This window comes from Bombina bombina, chromosome 12 (genome assembly GCF_027579735.1).
Source record: "Bombina bombina isolate aBomBom1 chromosome 12, aBomBom1.pri, whole genome shotgun sequence".
In the NCBI taxonomy this organism is placed as follows: Eukaryota; Metazoa; Chordata; class Amphibia; order Anura; family Bombinatoridae; genus Bombina; species Bombina bombina.
In genome coordinates, this window is record NC_069510.1 from 55,391,692 (window position 1) to 55,404,779 (window position 13,088).

General features: G+C 37.7%; 1 protein-coding gene and 1 pseudogene across 1 annotated transcript in view; one reads left to right on the forward strand and one right to left on the reverse strand.

The window, feature by feature from the left end:
- LOC128642662 (POU domain, class 5, transcription factor 1.1-like) overlaps positions 1–13,088 on the forward strand; it is a 137,574-nt gene that overhangs the window by 51,166 nt on the left and 73,320 nt on the right. The gene's annotated exons all lie outside the window — the stretch shown is intronic.
- LOC128643265 (uncharacterized) lies at positions 9,094–9,210 on the reverse strand (annotated as a pseudogene).

Below are 13,088 nucleotides of genomic sequence, written 5' to 3' on the forward strand. Positions count from 1 at the left end.
GGAGTTTGAATTTGGTTCTGGGGGCTCTTCAAGCTCCTCCGTTTGAACCTATGCATTCATTGGACATTAAATTACTTTCTTGGAAAGTTTTGTTCCTTTTGGCAATCTCTTCTGCCAGAAGAGTTTCTGAATTATCTGCTCTTTCTTGTGAGTCTCCTTTTCTGATTTTTCATCAGGATAAGGCGGTGTTGCGAACTTCTTTTGAATTTTTACCTAAAGTTGTGAATTCCAACAACATTAGTAGAGAAATTGTGGTTCCTTCATTATGTCCTAATCCTAAGAATTCTAAGGAGAAATCATTGCATTCTTTGGATGTTGTTAGAGCTTTGAAATATTATGTTGAAGCTACTAAGTCTTTCCGAAAGACTTCTAGTTTATTTGTTATCTTTTCCGGTTCTAGAAAAGGCCAGACAGCTTCTGCCATTTCTTTGGCATCTTGGTTGAAATCTTTAATTCATCTTGCCTATGTTGAGTCGGGTAAAACTCCGCCTCAGAGGATTACAGCTCATTCTACTAGGTCAGTTTCTACTTCCTGGGCATTTAGGAATGAAGCTTCGATTGATCAGATTTGCAAAGCAGCAACTTGGTCCTCTTTGCATACTTTTACTAAATTCTACCATTTTGATGTATTTTCTTCTTCTGAAGCAGTTTTTGGTAGAAAAGTACTTCAGGCAGCGGTTTCAGTTTGAATCTTCTGCTTATGTTTTTCATTAAACTTTATTTTGGGTGTGGATTATTTTCAGCAGGAATTGGCTGTCTTTATTTTATCCCTCCCTCTCTAGTGACTCTTGCGTGGAAAGATCCACATCTTGGGTAATCATTATCCCATACGTCACTAGCTCATGGACTCTTGCTAATTACATGAAAGAAAACATAATTTATGTAAGAACTTACCTGATAAATTCATTTCTTTCATATTAGCAAGAGTCCATGAGGCCCGCCCTTTTTTTGTGGTGGTTATGATTTTTGTATAAAGCACAATTATTCCAATTCCTTCTTTTGATGCTTTCGCTCCTTTCTTATCACCCCACTTCTTGGCTATTCGTTAAACTGAATTGTGGGTGTGGTGAGGGGTGTATTTATAGGCATTTTGAGGTTTGGGAAACTTTGCCCCTCCTGGTAGGAATGTATATCCCATACGTCACTAGCTCATGGACTCTTGCTAATATGAAAGAAATGAATTTATCAGGTAAGTTCTTACATAAATTATGTTTTTCTGCCAAAAATTCATAAACATCTCACCAAACCCCCTGAACGCCCCATTATATCAGGAATAGAATCAATATCCTCCAACCTTTCCCAATATGTCTATCATTACCTTCAAAATTATGTTACACAGTTACCATCACATTTAAAAGATTCCACCCATTTTTTAAATATATTAAATGAAATTAAATGGCAAAACAATTATATAATGGTCACCTGTGACATTAATTCGTTATATACGAACATTAATCACAATTTAGGGCTAAAAGCAATTGCACACTATTTAAATAACGATCCCAATCTATTACACGAACAAAACAAATTCATTTACATTTACAATTAAGGATACCATAACATGCAACGACTCAAATATAATTTACTGCATAAGATGTTCGTGTAATTTATTTCTGCATTGAGTTTATTTTAAAAAACAACAGTTTCATGTTTAATGACAAATTTTACCTCCAGACTAGGGGTACCGCTATGGGCACAAGGTTCGCTCCCAGCTATGCGAATCTATTTATGGGATTCTTTGAAGAAACTTTTCTATCCAATGTGTGGGGAGCGAACCTTGTGCTCTATAAAAGATTTATTGACGATATCTTCCTAGTCTGGAGGGGTGACTACGAAATTCTAGAACTATTCCTTGAAGACATGAATACTAATGATGTAGGCCTCACTTTCACTTATGAACACAGCACTAGTTCAATACATTTCCTAGACATTGAGGTAGAGATAGTAGAGAATTTAATTAAAACCAAAACCTACTTCAAAACTATAGACTCAAATAATTTTATACATTATCAAAGCTGCCATCTGAATAGGTGGAAGGATAACATCCCAAAAAGTCAGATGCTAAGAGTTAGAAAAAACTGCTCAGACATAGAATCTTATGACTCATAATGTAACATTCTACTAAATAGATTTGCAGATAAAGGTTACAATCAGAAAAAAATTCAAGAAACCATAACTTCTGTAAGAAAAACTGATAGATCCACCTTATTACAAAAGCAACCAAACAAAAGAAAAAATTTATATACAAATAATTCAATGCCTTCTAATGTCAATAATTTTATTCCATTTATAACTGAATATAACTCAAACCACAAAGAAATAAAAACCATCCTTCAAAAACACTGGCACTATATTAAAAAGGATCCTATATTAGGAAATACAGTTAAAAATCACCCAGATCTCATTTTCAAAAAAGCTAAAAATCTCAAAAGCTATCTGTCACCAAGTGAATTCAAAACAAAAAATGATTATTCAAAAGATATGAACTTAAAGAAAGAACAAATTTTTGGATTCTATCCATGTCACAAGTGTAAATCCTGTAGATACAGTAATAAAACCAAAAAGATAACATTTATCAACCAACAGGTTACATTTACAATTAAGGATACCATAACATGCAACGACTCAAATATAATTTACTGCATAAGATGTTCGTGTAATTTATTCTATATAGGTCAAACCAGTCGCACATTCAAAGATAGGATGAGAGAACATATTTGGAACATAGAACATAAAACCACAAAAACCATACTTTACAAACATTTCACTGAAATACACCATGGAGACCTTAAATGTTTTCAATGTTGGGGAATGAAAAAAATTAGACCTAACAAGAGAGGGGGAAATATAGAAAAGGTACTCCTAAAAAAAGAAGCAGAACTCATATTTGAATATAAAACAGTACATCCATTGGGACTTAATAGTTCCTTTGATCTTAATTCTATCTTATAAACAATTACTAGACAAACAAAATAGTTGAATACATATTCCAAATTACATCTATCATATAAAATACTATTTCACTAAAAATCGAATTCATACACTATCGAAATAAACATAAACGAGACTGTACAATAGCTGTCTTGAAGCTATATTTACAAAACTTTTACTTTGTATCACATCCTCCCCTTACTCCTTAGTGTATAGACAGTTGATTCAGCGCTTACCAAAGAACAACCTGATATTGCAATTTTGCAAGATTATTATAATAAAATGAAAAAAACCTTTGGAGCAATGTATATTCACATATATAAAAATCACTTTCAACAAAAACTGCATTAAAGAAAAACTGGTTATAGTATAATGTTGAGATATAGGCGACTATATCTTTATACTTAATTTTACATTCTCATATATAGTTTACATGACATTAAACCTGAAATGATGGGATTCTTCATAAATTTAAACATTAATTTAATATTCCATATTTTGTTTATGTATTTAATTCTAATGGCAATCATTTCAAAAACACTTAATGAGTTAAATTAGATGGAATATTGTCTTTAAAAAATTCTTTTTTAATAAGATGTACCTCATCTATCTATGAAACTAACTTCAAGACATTCACCTTAGAAGCACTTAAGGGTTAATTTAGACTATCCTCTAACCACACCTGTCCTGAATCAAACACTCCTTATAAAAAGGCAGCAATTTCATGTAGTAAGCATCTTGATAAAGGCAGCTAACACTGCCGAAACGCTTAGATTTGCTTACTCCTGTCAATTCAGAATTTTATTACTGATAGTGTTACACTCCACAGGTTCATCCCTATCTCTATGATTAATATAGAGGGAGGACATATGAATAATTCCTGTGTGTAACCAATTATCCACTAAGGCTATTGAACCGCTAAATTGTTCTACTGGCACTAAAACAGGTTCATTTCTATCTCCTTGAATCAACACTGAGATCGATGTATGAATAATTCCTGTGTGCCCCCTTGTTTCTTCCTTGCTCCCATCATAGCCCTAATATACACTAAAAAAGGAAAAAAAACCAAGTGCTTAGGAGCTTCTTCGAAAAAGGACAAGTTTCACATTCCAGAACGGACATAAAACCAAACGGATCAACACTTCATAGGATTCAGAGCTGCTGATAAAACAAACCGCTTTTTTTCAAATTTGGACAGATTCTTTGGACATTGGACACTCGCAAGTATTGATACTAACCATCACATAATCAATTATACTTTGTTATAATCAAGAATTGGATACAATTTTCAAACTTGTTGTGTTTAAACATATCACAGGGATTGGAGGAATACAATAGTCAGGTGACGTGACGTCACACCTCCCGATCCATCACTCACAGTTACTCCTAACGGCTGAACAGATCAGACGCCTCCACTGAATACTGTGACCAAATATTTCATTGCTTAAACAAAATACTGGTAACATTTAGCCGAGCCAATTTCACTGTGCTAAGAGTCATTTACCTTTATCAAGTTTATTCATATTCGTATATATTTTTAAGATACACTCAGGGAACCTTTTAGAAATTTTATATCGGCTGTATTAGTCTGTTTTTAATATGATTAATATGTTTTATTGTTACTGATGCCGGCATCTTATGTAATTGAGTATATGCTAACATATTCTGTATGCATTAACCAGTTATCCACTTAAATCACTATAAAAATTCTCTTTCTTAGTACCATTAGGTCCTCTTGTTATTTCATTTTATTTGCATAATAATCTGGTTGGCTCTACTTAGCTGGAGCGCTTATCCCACACCATTCTCACCTCTTTGTCTTTATTTTATCCCTCCCTCTCTATTAAAAAAAAAAAAATCTTTTTTTTTTTATTGAGAACTTAACACATCACAACAACCAATACAGCAATTTAAATTTTACAATCAAATAAATAAACGGAACAGTCTGGAGAACATAGCTACCGGTACATATGCCGAACCCAATAACAATCAGCTATGACTCCTCTTTTCCAACAAAGAGAGAGAAAAAAGAAAAAAAAATTGAATAATTAAAAAAATTGCCTCCATTATAACTGCTCGCTTGGCCAACTATGAGGGGGGAAAGGGAAGAAAAAAAAAAAAAGGGGGAAAAGGGAGAGAACCACCACTGAAAAAATCAAAATAGATCTACAACCTGCCTAGATGATATCATAGTCACCGGCCCCTACTAAATGCCTTAAAGCCAATGTACCGGGAGAACTTCACCAGCAACCAACATCATAAAATTAATATTCTTCAGGGGAGAAACAAACTGAATCTGATCCTGTTGGGGCCAAGATAAAATTACCCTTTTCCACTTATCAAAGAAGAGCCTCACGCTCTTTTCTGACCCCCCAGATAGGTATTGCCTTTCTGAAATCATTTGTACCTTAATCATATTAGTGAACTCGCTTACCGTTGGGGCCTCATGAGCGCCCCATTTGAGAAATATCATATGCCGGGCTGCCAAGACAACCATGTTGATTAATTGTCCCTCGCCTTTATATCGCCCATATTCTTTTAAAAGAAAAATATCTCTTACTTGAAAAACACACTCCTCTTGCAAAAACCTATTCACCCAGAATTGTATTCTGCTCCAGAACTGTTGAATTTTGGGGCAATCCCATATACAATGTAGCAGATCCGCTTCTACTTTCTGACATTTAAAGCATTTCCCCTTATCCTCATTCGTTGCCCATTTGCTCATCCTCTTTGGGGTTAAATAAAAATTGTTTAGAAGTTTAACCTGCTATTCTTTCCAACTTATCACTCTAGTAGCAGTATCTGCTAGTTTGATACTGCGTTCAATATCTTCGGATTGCACCGAGTTGATATACTTAATAAGAAACATTCTCTTTTTGTTAATATGTTCTTTCCCTGATATCTTTAATAGGAGTTTATACCAATATATTGATCTTTTCCCGCCCGCATATAATTTCACTCCTGAATCAATTCCTGGATCCCACACAATTCTGTGTGTTTGCAGAGCTTTCGAAAGATAGCTCCGGGCTTGTAAGTAAGCAAAGAATGTATTTGTAGGTAACCGAAACTGTTCAGCCAATGTTCTAAATGTGTGTATCACTTGCCCTTCACCCTGAACTAACAGAGAAATAGCGTAACCCTCTCTGTGCCCAGATTTTGAAGACCGAATTATCATTAATCCCCGGTATAAAATCGGGGGTACCACTAAGCGGCAAATATTTGGATATATGAAAATCTTGACCTACTAATCCACAGAATTTCTGCCATGCCTGAACCACATTGGCAAAGGTTAAAAGCGTGCTAATATTGCTGGGAAGTCTCCTAAATGGATGATGTAATATTGCCTTAAGATCAAAGGGTTTTACCAGCATGGATTCCAATTCAAAATAGGTCACATTGTTCGCTTCCGTTACCCAGTCTATACCAAATTTCATGAGGGCTACAGTATTATATCTGACGATGTCCGGCAGGGCCAACCCTGCAAATCTTTTGCTTTGGGCAAGTTTCTCAATGGCTATACGGCTTTTCTTCTTGTTCCAAATAAACTGAGCACATGCTCTATTATACCTGGCAACATCTCGTTTATTTATCAATAATGGTATATTTTGCATTAGGAATAACCGAGGGAAAATGATCGTTTTTATCAAAACAATTTTTGCGGAAAGCGATAAATATTGTATGTTCCACTTTCCTAATCTTCCCTCTAGACTATCAAAAAACTCAGAGTAATTGAGATTGTACCATTCTTTGGGGTTATTACTTATTTTAATCCCTAGATAATTTAGCGATTTAACAACTTTGAGACCATGTTGTGCCAAGCTCATTCTTGTCTGGTGGATCCACAACAACTCTGACTTATCCTTATTTATTTTATATCCGGAAAAGGAAGTAAAGTTATTAATTGCCAAACATTTAGGAATACTTTCTTTGGTGTTTTGTAAGAATAACATAATGTCATCGGCATACAAAGAAGTTACGATACTATGTTCCCCGCATACTATTCCCTTTAATTCTTGCCTGAGTTGAACCGCCAATGGCTCAAGTGCTAAATCAAAGAGTAAGGGCGACAGTGGGCAGCCCTGTCTCGTGCCCCTTTGCAGAGTTATAAACCGAGATAATTCACCGTTAACCAGCAATTGGGAGCGTGGGTTAGTGTAAATCCTTTTGATCATCTGAAATAGGTTTCCTTCACAACCAAATTTCTGGAGATATAAATAGGTGATCCCAAATTATGGAATCAAACGCTTTCTCTGCGTCGATCGTGAGCATAGCTAGGTCTGATTGTGGATTTTTATTAGACGTCTGTACCATGTTAAAATAATGATCCAGAATAACTAACTCCCTACGCATATTCCGTACCGGGTTTCTCCCTGGAATAAATCCGGATTGATCACTATGTATCAATTTGCCGATCCCTTTCTTTTAGTCTATCTGCAATAATAGCCGTTAAGATTTTGTAGTCTTGATTCAGGAGTGAAATTGGTCGGTAAGACCCCAGTTCCTCCGTTGCTTTCCCTTTCTTGTGAATTAAAGTCACGGTTGAATCCGTGAAGTTAAGGTGATTTTAGATTCCCCTGTACAAAGTAGCTGTTACAAAGATCTGCTAATGTACCCGAGATATCGTTCTTAATAATTTTGTAGAACTCTGCCGGGAGTCCGTCAGGCCCCGCGGCTTTATTAGTTTTAATTCTGTCAATCATATTTTTAATTTCATCCTCCGTTATTGGGGAATTCATCTGGTTTAATTCTTTTTTTATCTATTGTTGGAACGTGGATCTTTTGCCAAAAATTCGACATTCTTGTCTTATCGCTATCCTTCCTCGAGTACAGTTCCTGATAATATCTGAAAAAGGCCTCTCGAATCTGTCGGATGGGTAAGCGCTTTAGACCCTTCCTTGATAAGTGGGATTAGGTTACTTTTTTTCCTATAATTAATTAGCTTGGCCAAATGTTTGGTGGCTATCCCCTGAAATCCTTGGCAGAATGCCCTTGTTCGAATGTCCTCCCTTGCCCATTTTTCTCTCAAATGTCTCACGCTCTAATTTGGCTGCTTTATAGCCATTCCAGGAGGAGCTATTTGGGGTAGACACATACCTCCTATATGAATTTTTGAGTTGGTTTGCTAATTGGATCTCCCTATCTGTTAACCTCCTCTTCCTTGTAACCATATAATTTTTAACCTCACCTCGCATCACTGCTTTCCCTGCTTCCCACAATATTTCTGGGCTACTCGCCTCCAGACTATTTTGACTAAGATACACCCTCCATCTTTCTGATAAAAAATTTCGGAATTGTTCATCTAGAAACATATATTTAGGAAAGCAAAACGAATTACTACTTCTGCCTAAAATCGTCAGATCTTCGAACTTCAAGCTTATTGCGTGGTCCGAAATAATTATCTCCTCAATATGTGTCTCTATTCCCAAGGTCAATAACCTTTCATCTATCAGAAACATATCTATATACGTGAAAAATTGTTAAATGATCTGGATTCGCACGAAAAAGCGCGCTCATCCGGGTGCTGCACACGCCATATATCTCTTAATTTAAGTACCTTTGCGAAATCTTGTAAGAGCTTTGCCTCTCTATTATGTTTCCTAAAAGCCCCTGATCTTAGCCTGTCGATTTCAGGGCACATCGTCGCGTTAAAGTCACCGGCCATCACTATATTTTGTCCTAGATAATTTGCCACTTTGTTTTTTATCTTGTCCCAAAATTCTGGCTCGGTTTCATTTGGGCCATATATGTTACAAAAAGTCCACAACCTCTTATTAATTTCAACTTGTACAACTATATATCTCCCGTTTGGTTCTTTATCACGTATGTTAGGTTCTTATTAAAAATTAAGGCCACTCCACGTTTCCTACTATTACAAGGGGTTGCTATGATTTCAGCGATCCAATTCGTTCGCAACTTATTTATTTCCGCCTCTTTCAAGTGCAACTCTTGCAAAAAGATGACATCAAGCTTTTGACGCTTTAACATTCTAAGCACATTTTTCCTTTTGCTAGTGGAGGTGATACCGCCTACGTTCCAAGATGCACACTTTAACATTTTAATTAAAATAAATTTTTTTATTTTAAAAACAACTGTCAGGTACCTGTAACTTTCTGCCTACCTGTCCAGACGTAAGGACTACTCTAGCCATTGCCCTTGCCAGCATGTCTACCGCACCTGGTGTTCCCCGGTGGTCACCCAACCCAGTACTGACCAGGCCCAGCCCTGTTCCACTTCCGAGATCATACGGGATCGGGTGTTCAAGGCCGCTTGTAGGTAGACCTGTAATACACATAAAGAAACTGTTTCTCCTCAAGGCACACATATAAGAAAAAATATAGAGGGGGATACAGAAAAGAGGAAAAGAGAGAGAAAAAGAGAGGAAAAAAAAAAAAAAAACCCAACCCCCCCCCATCCCCTTGCTGTACACAAAATAACTGACCAACATATTGCACATCTACAGATTCCATATTAATATATACACATAGGCATCCTTTCATGACACAATACCCTTTTCTATACAATATTGTTTAGCTTCTGTTGGTGTATTCAATACGGTCACACTCCCATCTGAAAAGATTACAATTTTGGCTGGATACCTCATGTTAGCCTGGATCCCTGCCTTAATCAAGCTAGAGCAGTAGGGTGCCATTGTCTTTCTCTTTGAGGAAGTCTCAGTTGAGAAGTCCTGAAACAGGAAGACGGGCCTCGTACCTATCTTGAACCCCTGAATTTTCCTATAATGTCTCATGATCTCTACCTTATGTTGGAAATTCAAGTACTTAATTATTACCATCCTAGGGCGCTGATTACCTTCTTGAGACTCCCTTATTCCTCCTGTCCTGTGTGCTCTTTCTACATGTATTTTTTTCTACCAGCTGCATCCCTAACAATTGTGGTAAGGTGACTGAAGCAAACAATACAAGATCTAGATATTCACTAGACGCAGGTAGACCAATTATGCGAATATTATTCCTGCGAGACCTGTCTTCCAGGTCTTCTATTTTGGATTGCATCATTTTAATTTTACTCTCATAATTGGCCCAGGTGGTATCTTGTGTATTTTGTCTATCTTCAACTACTGAGATTCTTTCTTCCACTTCTAATATCCTGTTTGAGAAAGATCTAATCTCAGTAGAAAGGGTGGCAATCTCCTTTTTGACTGAGTCAAATTGGGGTAAAGGCATTTCTGCAAGTTGATTAAGTGTCAACTGTTTCTCCGTACCGGATAACTGAGGATCCATATTATCCTCTGTACCTATCTCTTGTGCGGATTTGGACTTTTTGTCTCTCTTGGGGGGCATTGCGGGGGACCTAACTTTCAGATTAGGGATATATCTCTCCATGAAGTGTGTGGTGATGTGGTAATATAAATAAAGATTTGATTTGGTTGTGATTGTATTGATGAGGAAGAAAAAAAAAAAAAAAGGAAAAGAAAGTGAAACAGGCCACTCAACTAAACCAGAGTGGGTCGAGTGCACCCTTTAACTAACCGTGCCAAATGTGCTATTGCAAGTGTAGTTGCAAGTGTAGTGCGTTTACAAGTGTAGTTGTTCTTTGAAAAAGAATAGAGGAACTCCCCCTACGGAGTCAAAGTGCGGCTTCTAATGCCTGTATATTCTGTTATGTGACAAGTGAAGTACCAATTAACATAACCGTGACTGTCTTGCTACATCCCCTCTCTCCCTTCTACTCAGCACAAAATATTCACACTCCCCTGTGGCCTTTTACCAAATGTTAGAGCCGGTAATCTGTCCCAGTTATCCAGCACTTTCTATCTACAACTGGTTAACTCAACCTGTAAAACTGTTAATATAATCCTGAGTGCCCTATTCCCTGTCAGATCTGTCCCAATAACTTATCAGTTTCCCCTGTATCCTTTTTCCTTAAAACTGGAGTTTCTTAACCTTTACAGTGATGTGAAATATTTCTACTGGCGAAAAAAAAGAAAACAAGAAAAATAATATCTGAGCAACAGCACTCTGTCAACCTGGACAAATGTTATAACCCTCTAGGAGATGTCTTCAGATGATATAGTCAGAACCTGACCTTGCCCGCAAACTTAAACCTAGGGTTAATTTATAATTGAAGAGAAGACAAAAAAAGCAAAAAACAGGACATTAAATGCATCAGATAACAGTTATCACAGTGTTAGCTTTAACCTTTTGCTGCCCTCTCAGTCAATTTGTATAATTGGGAGTTTTTACTGCTAGTTCTCTTTTTGTCTCCAGCTCTTGTGTTTTCTGTGTGGGAAATTTTTCCAATATTATCCTGAGCACAGTTCTCCCATTACACAGCTTTCCAATATTGCTAACTTTACTCCACTCCTCAAAATCAGTGCCTCTTACTTTTCAGGGCACAGCATAAAGAAAAGCAGGCTTCCTGTTAGCAGAGTGGTTGCAGGATTAACTCTTCCCTCCTCCTATCCCAACATTACCGTCAGGATATCGCAGTACAACTGTGTGTAGAAAAGAACAGCACAATAAAGAAGCCCCAACTGCTTTTCTCCAAACTTAACCTTTATAAGTCTGTGGGGGTTTCTCTACCTTAATGCATATATCGACAAATTCTCCACAGTCAGCTCTAAGATATTCCCGCTAATCTACTCTGGCCGCTGGCCTTGGCGTTTCCCTGTGAGCTCTGTGACTTATATGCTCAGTTTCCCAACTGTCTGTCTTTTGCCACCTCCGGGTTTTATGTCTTAAGTCCTGGAGCAAAATACCTCTCCAGTAGTCCCGTCACAAAAAAATAATTTCCTGACAGCTCAGAGCGGAAAAAACCCGTCACTCTTCAACCCCTATTTCAACACAGTTCCATTGCTACCAATACCACTTCTCCGTTCATATGCAGGCACACAGACGAAAGCTTCAAACACCACCGCCTACAGAGGCTATACTTGGGTGGTCTGCTACTCGCCTGCCGGCCTGTAGCCTTGTCAGAGTTCTTCCCCTCTGGTCTGCCGTTTGCCCGGGTACAGGCGAGACACCTCCCGTCTGTTCCCAGGCTGGCGACTGATCTGTACAGCTGTTGCCACACCACCCTCTCTCAGGGGTGTGTTTCGGTATTGGTACGGTCCGTTAATGTGTAGATAGCGTCTAATGGGGGACCTTTGTCATCCGACTGCTGCCGCTTTCCCGTGTAGCTGTCGGTGTTGTGTATGTGATCGAGGCTGATACCAATCGGCTAAATATTGGTATAAGGGACTTCCATCGCTGTGGTGTAATCTCCCCAAGCAGGTCTCTCACTCCCGTCAATAGAGTTGTAGCGGGATCTGTTGATATTCAGCTCTCTCTCACCGAGCTCTAGCGCGTACTCTTGTTGCACGCTCCACCCACAGGAAGTCGCCTTATCCCTCCCTCTCTAGTGACTCTTGTGTGGAAGTTCCACATCTTGGGTATTTGCTATCCCATACGTCACTAGCTCATGGACTCTTGCTAATTACATGAAAGAAAACATAATCTATGTAAGAACTTACCTGATAAATTCATTTCTTTCATATTAGCAAGAGTCCATGAGGCCCACTCTTTTTCTGGTGGTTATGATTTTTTTGTATAAAGCACAATTATTCCAATTCCTTATTTTTGATGCTTTCACTCCTTTCTTATCACCCCACTTCTTGGCTATTCGTTAAACTGAATTGTGGGTGTGGTGAGGGGTGTATTTATAGGCATTTTAAGGTTTGGGAAACTTTGCCCCTCCTGGTAGGAATGTATATCTCATACGTCACTAGCTCATGGACTGTTGCTAATATGAAAGAAATGAATTTATCAGGTAAGTTCTTACATAAATTATGTTTTATGTATATATGAATAAATACCTGGTTTTATCCATTACGATGTGTTAGTAGTGTATATCTTAATAAGTACACACAAACCCTACCCCCATACCCTAGTCTCCTTTCAACAAAGGTATTACTTGGAACGCTGCAGACATCCAGGGACACTTGAAGACCCGTGGACATACAGGAGGACTGTAAGGGATGAGAGTACACTAACACAAGTGCCATTTCAATACCTCCATACCTTGAGGTTGAACCAGGTGAGCACGGACTTTCCCCATTGTTATACTATATGCTTATTATCTGAACGTATTACACGAAGTGTGCCTTTTGGCGCTTGTCTTGTCCCATACTCTTTCAGATTTTCAAGAGGAACCTCGCC